The 11,894-nt window shown below is 38.7% G+C and overlaps 1 pseudogene; it reads left to right on the top strand.

Moving 5' to 3' along the window:
- Positions 1–657: 657 nt before the first annotated feature.
- On the top strand, positions 658–1,575 carry LOC103202813 (annotated as a pseudogene).
- The last annotated feature ends 10,319 nt before the right edge of the window (positions 1,576–11,894 follow it).

An 11,894-nucleotide genomic window follows, 5' to 3' on the forward strand; every position in this document is an offset into this window, starting at 1 on the left:
GCTTCCCCAAAGTCATAGTCTTGAATACCCTGTGCGACACAGTTTTAGTCTGCAACACAAGAAATCATCACAAGTCAGAATAGACTTGACTGAAGCTCTTCTTTTTTTTTTTTATGCCTGACATATATGTTTTTGAGGTGACTTGAACACTAACAAAAGACTTGCCACTGCCTCAATTTCTTATACAAAATTAACTTGTTGTTACTTGACTGAAAGAAAAATATAGCCTGGGAGGGAGGATAGAGTATTTGCAGGAGACCACATGGTATATAGGTAAACATCATGGAGGGCAAAAGTTACAATTGTGTTTCTGTGACATAGTACCTGTATGAACTAGGAAAATGACATAACATCTCCATTCTCTCCATTGCTGACTTTTCCTATCTGTAAAATAGGCAAATCAGTGGTACCTATTCCACTGGATGAGTGAAAATTAAGTAAAATATTAGATGTAAAATATGTAGGAAAATGCTTGATATGTAGTAAGCACTAATAAGACTAATAAGAGATATTACTTTTTTTTTTTTTTTTTTGAGTGTGCTGTGGGAATAATAATAGTGGTAATCAAACTGCATTTATAGAAAAGCTGTTCTGAGTTGGATTTGGCAGTAACCTGAACCCATTTTTCTCTCCTTTCCTTTCCCACCCAAGTCCCCCATGGAACAACAGAACTACTCAAGCCTGGCTGAATGTGTGCTCCTTGGCTTCCCCAATGTCGAGCATGTCAAGGAATGGCTCTTTGTCCTGTTGCTGTTGGCATACCTGTTCACCATATGTGGCAACCTGCTCATCGTCTTACTCATACGACTGGATGCAGCTCTACACACACCTATGTACCACTTTGTCAGTGTCCTCTCCTTCTTGGAGCTGTGGTATACAGCCACCACCATCCCTAAGATGCCAGCCAATCTTCTCAGTGAGAAGAAGACCATATCTTTTGCTGAGTGTTTCCTTCAGACCTACTTCTTCCACTCCCTAGGGGCCTGTGAGTGCTATCTTCTTACAGCCATGGCCTATCACAGATACCTGGCCATTTGCCAGCCTCTCCACTACCCTGCAATTATGACCCCAACACTTTGTGCCAAGTTGGCTGCTGGTTGTTGGACTTGTGGCTTCCTGTGTCCCATTTCTGAGGTCATTCTGGTTTCCCAGCTCCCCTTCTGTGGCTACAATGAAATCCAGCACATATTCTGTGACTTTCCACCTTCTGCTGAGCCTGGCTTTCAAGGACACATCCATTAATGTCCTGGTGGATTTTTCCATCAATGCCTTCATCATCCTTATCACCTTCCTCTTTATCATGGTTTCTTAAGGGAGAATCATTGTGGCTGTGCTCCAGATAAAAACAATAGCAGGAAGAAAGATGTGTGCCTCACATCTCATTGTAGTCCTTATTGCCTTTGGGAGCATCATCTTCATGTACGTGCGGCTAAAGAAGAGTTATTCACTGACCCTTGACTGGACAGTTGCTGTATTCTACTCCGTACTAACACCACTGGCCAATCCAATTATCTATATAGTCTTCGTAACACAGAACTCATTAAGGCCATCGAGAGGGCCATTTTCCACAAGTAGGGGAAAGTGGGTCTCATTCTCCATTGACTTCCCCAACTATCCTTCCCCTACTTTATTTTTGGCCTCATAGAAGCCCTATGTACCTTTGGCTTGACTTGAATAATCATCCCACCATCAAACATGTTCTGGATCCCGTTTCCTCTCAACTTCTTAAACGCTTTGTATCTTTGTGTGTTTCATCTGCCTCCTCCCCTTTCATTTTTCACTTGATCAATGCTTCTGATATATAAGATTACTGTAATATCTCCTTTCTTAAAAACACAGACATATCCTTGATCATACATGCACATCCAGCTAAGTTCCATTTCTGTTATTTCCAATTGAACTTCTCAGCATAATTATCGACACTATCTGTTTTCCTTTCTTGAATTTTTAACCCATTCCAATCTACTTTTGGCTGAGACCTTTCAAGCAATATTTTGCAAAGTAAACTTCCATGTTACCAAATCCATTAGACCATTACTGTCTTCATTTTTTCTTGAACTCTTGACATACATGACCAATCCTAAATTTTTGAAATAGTTTGTCTCTTAGCTTCTATGACATAATTATTTTCTGATTTTTACCTGAAGTCTCTCATCAGTTGTTTTCAGTCCCTTATGTCCTGTAGCCCTATTTCCCTACATGCTCAGAATTATTATGGTTTTAAATACCAGGCCTATGCCCAAAACTCTTGAATTTATATCTTAAGATCAGCACTTTTTCCTGAGCTTTAAACTTATATATCCAAGTGATTATGTAACAACCCTACTTGGATGTCTCCTAGAAATTTAAACCTTAACTTGTCAAAATTAAATCTTCAAATTTCTAGGCCTGCAAGCTTAATGTTTTGTGTTCTTATGCTTATTTTAGAAAATTTTAAATAATCTGTTTCATTTCCTCTTCTTCCACTCCTACTTTTAATTCCTTATTAACCTATGCCAATCTTTCCATAAATACATCTTTCTTAAATGTATTTATTTTTCTTTGTCTTTGATGTTACTAAAACCCATTGTCACTGAATGAAGTCTGAATCATAAAGATCAATGTTACTATTCTGCTATAAATCACTAACATCCCTCAATTGGATTATACAGTAATATTCTACATGATCTCCTTGCTTCTGCTCTTATTTACTTGTAACATATTTTCACATACAATCCAAATTGATATGTTTTAACCATAAATTGGAAATGTCATTCTCTAAAAGCATTAAAAAATTCCCAACTGCACTCCCAGCCTGGGGCTTAGAGGCTGCTTTTTGCTTTGGGGTGACTCTATTTTAAGGCGGAGGGCCAAGGTAAGTGGGCCCAGGGCTGGGGGCTGCTTTTCACTTGGGGGCAGCTCCTTACTAAGGCCAGGACCTGAGGTAGGCAGGCCTGGGGCTTGGAGGCTGGTTTTTGTTGGGGGCAGCTGTATTTTAAGGCTGGGGGCCCAAGGAAGGTGGGCCCAGGGCTGGGGGCTGCTTTTCCCTTGGGGGTGGTTCTTTAATAAGGTTGGGCCCTGAGGTAGGCAGGCCTGGGGCTTGGACGCTGCTTTTTGCTTGGGTGTGGCTCTATATTAAGGCGGGGGCCTGAGGTAGGCAGGTGCAGACGGGTTAGGAACAACTAAGAGAAATGAACTTGTCTGTCAGTTTGTTGTCCTGTGGTGGCTTGCTTGTTGCTGTGCAGCTGGAGGCTATGCCACTGTGTTGCAAAATGACAGCAGGGTTACCCATGGTGGACAGGTTTCAGCAGAGCTTCCAGGCTAAGACTGACTTGGAAGAAGGAAAAGGCCATCCTCTTCTGAAGGAACTGCCCAGCAAAAACTTTATGAATAGCAGTGACACACTACCTGATATATTACTGGAAAAGTTTATGAATAGCCCTGAAACATTGTCCGATATAGTGCTGGAAGATGAGCCCATCAGATTGGAAGTTACTCGAAATTTGACTTGGGAAGAGCTGACTCCTCATAGTAGAGATGACCTTAACAATATGGATAGAGTAAAGCTTTCAGGACCTCCATTGGCTGATGTGGCATGACTCAAAATGAGTAAAAACAGATGCAAACATCCATTAATAATTGGAACATGGAATGTACGAAATATGAACCTAGGAAAATTGGAAGTTGTCAAAAATGAAATGGAATGCATAAAGATTGATATCCTAGGAATTATTGAGCTGAGATAGACTGGTTTTGGCCATTTTGAATCAGACAACCATATGATCTACTATGCCAGGAATGACAAATTGAAGAAGAATACTGTAGCATTCATCATCACAAAGAGTGTTTCAAGATCTGTCCTGAAGTACAATGTGGTCAACAATAGGATAATATCCATATACCTACAAGGAAGACCAGTTAATATTACTATTATCCAAACCTATGCACCAGCCACCAAAGCCAAAGATGAGGAAATTGAAGATTTCTACCAACTTCTGCAGTCTGAAACTGACTGAACATGCAATCAAGACATGTTGATTATCACTGGTGACTGGAATGCAAAAGATGGAAACAAAGAAGAGTTACTAGTAGTTGAAAAATATGGTCTTGGTGATAGAAATAATGCTGGAGATTGCATGATAGAATTTTGCAAGACCAATGACTTAATCATTGCAAACACCTTTTGTCAACAATGTAAGTGACAACTATGCACATGGACTTCACCAGATAGAATACACAGGAATCATATTGACTACATCTGTGGCAAAAGGTGATGAAAAAGTTCAATATCTTTAGCCAAAACAAGGCCAGGAGCTGATTGTGGAACAGACCATTAACTGCTCATATGCATGTTCGAGTTGAAGTGAAGACAACTGGAACAAGTCCATGAGAGCCAAAATATGACCTTAAATATATCCTTCCTGAATTTAGAGGTCATCTAAACAATAGATTTAATGCACTGATCACCAATGACTGAAAACCAGAGGAATTGTGGGACAACATAAAGAACATCATCCATGAAGAAAACAAGAAGTCATTAAAAAGACAGGGTGGAAAAGACCAAAATGGATGTCAGAAGAGACTCTGAAACTTGCCCTTGAGTGAAGAGTAACTAAAGCAAATGGAAGAAATGACAAGATAAAAAGCTGAACAGAAGACTTCAAAGAGCAGCTCGAGCAGACAAAGACAATTACTATAATGAAATGTGCAAAGACCCAGAGTTAGAAAACCAAAAGGGAAGAACACACTCAGCATTTCTCAAGCTGAAAGAACTGAGGAAAAAGTTTAAGGCTCAAGTTCCAATATTGAAAGATTTTATGGGCAAAATATTGAATGATGCAGCAAGCATCAAAAGAAGATTGAAGGAATACACAGAGTCACTGTACCAAAAAGAACTGGTATCTTCATCCATTTCAGGAGGTGGCATATGTTCAAGAACCAATGGTATTGAAGGAAGAAGTCGAAGCTACACTGAAAGAATTGGTGAAGAACAAGGTACTGCTGTGTCACTATGAGTCAGAGACAACTTGATGGCACCTAACAACAACAAGAACAATAACACTTAAGATAAAATTAAAAATCCCTATCGTGTTTTATAAATCTTCAAAATTCTTCTCTGCCTTCTTCAACATTAAGTCCCACCACGTTCCTCCATGGCACTCTTCCCAAGCCACACTACCAGTCTTCGTGTTCTTCAGATGCCTTACCATATTTCTGCCTTCCAGACACTTGCAGTGTTCTTTTTCCAACTCTTCATTCTGCTTACTCTTTCTCCTTGTGTGAGATTTTGTTCAAATATTTTCAAATGACACTCAAGCCATGATATTTTCAATCACCTCATATGCATGAGAAAAGCCAAACAATGAATAAGGAAGACTTTATGAATAAGGAAGAAAAGTTCATGCCTTTGAATTGTGGTGTTTTAAAGGATACTGAAAATCCATAGACTTCCAGAAGAATGAACAAATTTGTCCCAGAAGAAGTGTAGTTGGAATTCTCTTTAGAAGCAAAAATGGGCAGACTTTATCTTATGTACTTTGGTTGTGTCATCAGAAGGGATCAATCCCTGGAGAAGCATACCACTTTTAGTAAAGTAGAGAGTTAGCAAAAAGGAGAAGACCCTCAAAGAGATAGATTAACACAGTAGCTGCAATGATGGGCTTAAACATAGCAAGGATTGTGAGGATAGTGCAGGACCAGGTGGTGTTTTCGTTCTTTTATAGGTAGGGTTGCTATGAGTCAGAGCTGACTCTGAAGGCACTTAACAGCAACAACAAAGGCTCCAAACAGCATGTCTGTCACTGATACTTTAGGCACATTGAATCAGCCTGACCATATGGCCCAAGTGACAGAGCAGCTTGGATGACATACCGAACCTGTAGCAGATCCTTCTCTTGTTCTGTTGTTGTCATTATGTGCCATCAAGTCATACCCGACTCATAGTGACCCCTCCTTGGGTTTCTGAGGCAGTATCATTATGGGATTAGACTGCCCAAACTTCCTTCTGAGAAGTGGCTTGGGACCCACTCAAAACTATCAGCTTTTTGAGTCACTTGATGAATAGGCCAGAGAAGCATACCCAAATGAGCAACAAAATGTTGCCTCTTAAGTCCAGAAAGGCCCAGCAGGCATTGTGTCTCCTTTTCAGTTGTGGAAGGGGCCAGATGTGGTAACTTATCCTTCACTTTAGAAGGACTATCTCAACATGCCCCACAGCATTGGACTTCTAGAAATTTCACTGATGGAAGGTGCCTGAATTTTTGTCAGATTAAATTCCTACTCAACTGGCACTCATATCCACCACTCATCTGTTGGTTTGTTGTACTGTGGTGGCTTGTGTGTTGCTGTGAGGTTGGAAACTATACCACTGGTATTTCAAATACCAGCAGGGTCACCCAGGGTGGACAAGTTTCAGCAGAGTTTCCACACTAAGACAGAGACTGGGAAGAAGGAAGGGGCCATGTACTTCTCAAATAATTGGCTACTGAAAACTTTATAAGTAGCAGTGAAACTCTGTATAATATATTACAGGAATACTTTAAGAGTAGCCATGGACCATTGTCTGATGCATTGCTGGAAGGTGAGTCCCTCAAGTCATAAGGCACTCAAAATATGACTGTGGAAAGCTGCCCCCTCAAAGTAGAGTTGTCCTTAATGGCATAGATGGAGTAAAGCTTTTGGGACCTTCATTTGCTAATGGGACATGGCTCAAAATGGAGAGAAACATCTGTATACATCCATTAATAATTAGAAAGTGGAATATACAAAGTATGAGTTAGGAAAATTGAAAGTGGTGAAAAAAAAAATGAAGCATATAGAGAACAATATCCTAGGCATTAGTGATCTGAAATGGACTACTATTGACCATTTTGAATCAGATAAACATATGATCTACTATGCCAGGAATGACAAATTGAAGAGGAATGGCATCACATTCATCATCACAGAGAAAATTTCAAGTTCTATCCTGCAGTACAATGCTGTCATTGTATATCCAAATGCCTACAAGGAAGACCAGGTAATACTTGTTGCTGTTGTTATTTGCCATTGAGTCGGACCTGACTCATAGAGACCCCTCCCTGGGTTTCTGAGGTGGTATCATTACAAAAGTAGATTGCCCAACCTTCCTTCTGAGGAGTGGCTGGTGGGTTTGAACAGCCAGTCTTCTGGTTAGCAGCCAAATGTCTTAGCTACTATGCCACCTACTATAGTTATCCTGATTATATTATTTTGCATCAAGATTATCATTATCTGAAGCTCTTTGAAAATAAGTTTAATTATTATGTTTGTTGTTGTTATTGTTAGGTGCCGTCGAGTTGTCTCTGACTCATAGCGACCCTATGCACAGCACAATGAAACACTGTCCGGTCCTGTGCCGGCTCCACGATCCTTCCTATACGTGAGCCCATCGCTGTAGCCACTGTGTCAATCCATTTCATTGAGAGCCTCTCCCTCTTTCATCAACCTTCCACCTTACCAAGCATGACATCCTTCTCCAGGGAATGGTCCCTTCTGACAATATGACCAAAGTAGGTAAGAAGAAGTCTGGCCATTCTTACTTCTAAGGAGAATTTCAGCTGCACTTCCTCCAGGACAGACCTGTTAGGTCTTTTAGCAGTTCATGGTACTTTCAGCATTCTTTGCCAGCACCACAACTCAAAAGCATCAACTTTTCTTCAGTCTTCATAATTCATTGTCCAGCTCTCACATGCATATGAGGCATTTGAAAATACCATGGCTTGTGTCAGGTACATCTTAGTCCTCAAGGAGACATCTTTGCTCTTCAGCACTTGAAAGAGGTCCTCTGCAGCCAATTTGCCCAGTGCTATGTCATCTGATGTCCTGAATGCTGCTTCCATTGGTGACAATTATAGAATCAAGCAATGTGAAGTCTTTGACAACTTCAATCTTTTCTCCACTTATCGTGATGCTGCTTATAGGTCCAGTTGTTTGGATTTTTGTTTTCTTTATATTGAGATGTAATCCATACTGCAGACTGTATTCTTCAATCTTCATCAGTAAGTGCTTCAAGTCATCCTCACTTTCAACAAGCAAAGTTGTGTCATCAGCATATCACAGGTTGTTAATCATTCTTCCTCCAATCCTGATGCCACATTCTTCTTCATATAGTCCAGCTTCTCAGATTATTTGCTCAGCATATAGATTGAATAAGTATGGTGAAAGGATACAACCCTGACACACTCCCTTCTTGATTTTAAACCACTCTGTGTTCCTTTGTTCTGTTTGAATGACATCCTCCTGGTCTATGTACAGGTGCCTCATGAGTACAATTAAGTGTTCTGAAATTTCCATTCTTCTCAATGTTATCCATAATTTGTTATGATCTGCATAATCAAATGCTTTTGCATAGTCAATGAAACATAAGTAAACATCTTTCTGGTATTCTTTGCTTTGAGCCAAGATCCATCTGACATCAGCATTGATATCCCTCATTCTACATCCTCTTCTCAATCCACCTTGCCTTTCTGGAAGTTCTCTGTCAATATAACCATTTTTAAATTATCTTCAGTAAGATTTAATTGCATGTGATATTAATGATATTGTTGTATAATTTCCACATTCTGTGGGATCACCTTTCTTTGGAAGGGATATGCATTGGAATTTGCATTCCAAATGCAAATATGGATTTCTTCCAGTCAGCTGGCCAGGTAAGCTGTCTTCCAAATCTCTTGACATGACCAAGTGAGTGCCTTCAGTGGGGCATCCATTTGTTGAAACATCTCAATGGATATTCTGTAAATTCCTGGAGCCTTGTTTTTCACCATTTCCTTCAGTGCAGCTTCAACTTCTTCTGTCAGTACCATTGGTTCTTGATCATATGCCACCTCCTGAAATGGATGAAGATCAACCAGGTTTTTTTTTGGTACAGTGACTGTGTGTATTCCTTCCATCTTCTTTTGATGTCTCCTGCATCATTCAATATTTTGCCCATAGAATCTTTCAATATTGCTACTTGAGGCTTAATCATTATGTTTAGAGATATTTATGTCTAAAGTTTTTTATTTGACTAATTGATTTCCATCTGTTCTTTCACTTTTAAGATGTATTATTATTATTATAAGACAATAATACTTATATTAAGTTTTATTGTGTGCAGATAATCTCTTCACTGACTTTTTTTTCACTGAGTTGCTGACAATGCCTAACCAAATATTTCAATGAAAGATTTATTGTATTGAACTTATGTAAAAGACTGTGATATTTTGAAGGTAGATACCTCTAGACTGTCCAGATTTTGAGAATTCTTATGTAGGAAATGATGGGCTCATGGACTGTGGCTGATCCTAAATCACATGGAACAGAGATTAGCTATAAAGGACTGAGTGAACTGAATTATTACTATGAGTTTTATGCGAGAATATTGCTGATGTTTCAGTGTCTATTTTTTCCATATAAGAAACCATTTTCCTCCTTTCTCCTAAATCTAACTAAGGGGTCCATTTTTACCTGCAGATTTGGACTAGTTATTGTTATGCTATTAAATATGAGAGGGATGCAAAATTGCAACAAGGAACCTTAAAAACATTAGAAAGAAGAATTATGAGATGAGAAAATCCTTATCATAGAATATTTTATAGTCAGCATAGTGTCATTAGTTAGTGAAATAACTGGTTCTTACATTAAAGGAAATAATCAGATTTTAAATGAGGTTAGATATTAACTCTCAAATTAGAAATTTATATTGATAAATCTTAAGGAGCTTTGGTGGCACAGTGCTAAGACATTTGGCTACTAACCAGAAAGTTGGCAGTCCAAACTCACCAGCCACTCCATGGAAGGAAGACTGGGCAATCTACTTCTGTAAAGATTTACCACCTTGGAAATCCAGAGGGGGTTGTTATGAGTTTGGAATTGACTCGATGGCAGTGAGTTTGGTTTGATAAACTTAGCAAAGTTGTAAATATTAGAACTAGAGAAGTGTGTGTATGATTTTGCACAACAGAATGGCATTAAATTTCTGATTAGTCTCCCAAAGAATAGTTTGTGTCTTAATAGATGATTTTTAAAGAGTTTATATTAATATGCAATCTGAGGTTTTGCAAAAATGTCCTTGTCATGGAGGCACGTGAAAAACAGTTATTGATGCTGCTTATATACAAATAAACAACTCATATGACCTGTTTCCTTATTCAACAGCCTTGGGGTCATGCTTTTGTGGGTTAGTTCAAACAATTGGCCTAATATTGTTGTTAATATGGTTGTTTACTTTCTAGCTTCCTGTCAAGATTTCAAGCTTCATAGACGTTAAGGTAAATTAACCAGGCCATTGTCATTAAGTATTCTTTTAAGTCTTCAGCCTTGAAAAACAAAACAAAACAAAACCTGGCGCCTAAATGTCACTTTTGAGTCAAACAATAGTCCAAATAAACTACCAAGACCATTTTGTTCTGGGCACTGTGTACTTTTGAAGAATTCAGTTTGTTTCAGCAAACAGACTCTGAAGATCAAACTAAGGACTATGTTTAGGGTAAATCAGTGATTATTTCAATTGTTCTTCAAGACAATGTTGCATGAGCTGTATAAGCAATGTTACTCAACATACTAATTTAAAGCCTATGAAAAGAATCATGTACATTAAAGGTTTTCATACAGACAGACTCAAGCTCATTTCTTAAACTAGCCCCTTTAAAGCCAGGCTATTCTTTAATGTGGTCTGTTGTGTATGTCATTCCAAGGTTAATGCCTCAGATGTAAAGTTTGCATCTATGGCATGATGAAGATTTTAGATGGTGCCTGGCTCTTTGTAAGTCGCATATGTGGTCTTGAAGCCTTACTATACTAAACAACCATCTATAAGAAACTCTGATTACAGTAACCAACATATTCTAATAACGTTATCATACTGAGAAATAAAAATCCAAGTCCGTGTAGAAGAAAGCATTCTCTCCAAAAAGGTGATTGATAATGTGATCAAAGAATTTATCAGAAATTCTTGATTAAAATGAATCAGAACTTCAGAAAAGAGATGCCTGGCATATATGGGTGGCTGGCCTAGGAGTAGTCACAATTCCATTTGGTTATAAGCTCCTGCTTTTGCATTACCCAAGAACATGTGTGCAGAAGCCCTAAAATTAATGTGCTTAAACAACCAAGATAAAATGATTCATCTAAGACTGAGTTCTGACTCCATTTTGACTCATGTTAATTTCTTTAACAATCAATGACCCCGGTACAGAGTTAAAAAAAACCTGTGGCTAAGAAACGATTTTCATTTTGACATAATGAAAGTTCCTAACTTAAGCAGGCTTACGTACATAAGAAATGATTTCTTCTGCAACTATCAAACGCTTAGGTAGACTTAGTTCCATAACAAAAAAAATTTTCAATGTTCTCAAGGAAGGATATGGACACAAGGACATATCAAAACTCCCCTCAGTAGCCCTCAAGAGATGTTTATGATAATTACCTTGTTACAACTCTGTAAAACCCCTTTTATCATGTAATTGAACTAATCAAATCAAATAGCCCACCTACATATTTCCAACCAATCACTATAAAGATCCTGCCTGGAGTTGTCCTGCCTCTTGATCTTGCAATTTCCAATCAGAATATTGCAACTTATTTCCTTGTTTCTGCCCTTTGTCTCTCCCTGGGGAGCAGCAGCCTTTGGATTTGTTGGTCTTCACTCTGTGGTCTGATATCTCCCCAGTCAAATGTTTTTTATGCTTTTAATAATCTCTTTGTTTCATGTTAATAGATTCTGAGAGTTTTACTCTAGGACAAGAAAAAAGAAAAGATAATATAAAAATTAAAAAGCTAAGATAAAATTTAGCCTCGGAAGGAAGGTTGGGCAATCCTACTTCTGTAGTGATACTGCCTCGGAAACCCAAGGAGGGGTCGCTATGAGTCAGGGCTGACTCGACGGCACATAACCACAACAACAACAGATACAG

This window comes from Orycteropus afer, unplaced genomic scaffold, assembly GCF_000298275.1.
Source record: "Orycteropus afer afer isolate SDZICR_OR568_19922 unplaced genomic scaffold, OryAfe1.0 scaffold00193, whole genome shotgun sequence".
NCBI lineage: Eukaryota > Metazoa > Chordata > Mammalia > Tubulidentata > Orycteropodidae > Orycteropus > Orycteropus afer.